Source organism: Stegastes partitus, unplaced genomic scaffold (genome assembly GCF_000690725.1).
Source record: "Stegastes partitus isolate 25-593 unplaced genomic scaffold, Stegastes_partitus-1.0.2 Scaffold2363, whole genome shotgun sequence".
NCBI lineage: Eukaryota > Metazoa > Chordata > Actinopteri > Pomacentridae > Stegastes > Stegastes partitus.
Window position 1 is genome coordinate 9,027 of NW_007580094.1, and position 1,425 is coordinate 10,451.

The window sequence follows — 1,425 nt, forward strand, 5'->3', positions numbered from 1 at the left end:
CCCTGAGGTTCCGTTGTGGGCTCTTGTGGGCCGTGTGCTGTCCTTGCATGCTGCTCTCTGACGGACTCCTTCCTGGGGTGCTGTGATTGGCCGAGCAGCACGCTGGGATGTGTCCCTCTGGGTCAGTGTTCAGTTCACATGTATGTTGTGTTTTGCTGATTTGACAGAATCTGTGGATCTGGGACAGAACTGATGCTGAAGGTGAGAACATCAGAACTGTAGCTGCTGTCCAGGTCTTCCATCACAGCTTCTGTGTTCGTTGGATCTCATGTTCTTGATTCCAGCTGAAGAAGAATGTCCTATTGGTAGTGGCACCAGTCAGTCGGTACCACCTTGTCATGGCCCGTCTGGTAGCGCTGTAGTGGGTCCGGTGTATCATCTGGACACCGTGACATGATTTCACACGTTTCTCTGCAGCCTCACTCCTCAGGCGCCGATCTAGGCCAGCGATGCCTGAAACATTGGTGTGTGTTCTGGCCCAAAGCTGAAGGCCTTTTCTGGATCAGTCTGCAAATCTCAGAACAGAACTGTGCTGTTCGGAAGCGTTCTGCGGTCGGTGAGTGTACGGCGGTGCTCTGATACAGGTTCAGTTCTCTTCCTTCAGCAGTGGAACTGATGCTGTTTTGTGAGAGCAGAATGCTGATGAACGTCGCCTCTACGGAGCTAGCACCTTCTACAGCTCCTCANTTACTCAGAGACCAGAAGCAGTTTGATGTTTTAAACCACCATTTATTTAGAAGGTGTTCAGCAGCACCAGGGCAGGTTACAGGTTTCTAAAAGGTTCACAGACTCACGACCCGGCTCACCTCCTCCGGGTTGGAAGAGGCCCTCATTAAAACCACCCATCTCATCATTCCGGCCCTGTTCAGCAGTCAGTCCGGTTCTGAACATCATCTCTCTGACAGGTATCTGAGCAGCCCTCATCCTTTTGCCAGCCTTGGCCCACTGGGATGGTCCTGCTCCGCCCTGGACGGCTGCTTCCTGGCTTCTCTGTTTGGATTCAGTCCCTCAGTGGCTCTCTGAGCTGGACCTCCTTCTTCTTGATCAATGTGGTGTTCCTGGACTGTAGTTCTGATCCACAAACTACACCACTTCCACTGCAGGAACTCCAGGTGTCGGAACATCCACCTGCTAGCCTTTCTGTTTCAACTGTTGACCCAAACATGAACTCAGAGACCAGAACAAACACGAGACGAAACTCTAGTTCTACGTAGGAAACAGAACACAGCAGGTTTGTTCTGTTGGAACACATGGAGAACTTTATGTTGTTGATGATGATGATATAGAGCAGAAGAAGCTGCTGGAAGAGAAGAACATGGATGTGTTGTCCTCTCTGAGGTCGACCAATCAGCACGAAGACGCACACAGCAGATCTTCAGAGCCACTGAACCGGACATGGGAACGTTTACCTCCCCTAAAACCAGC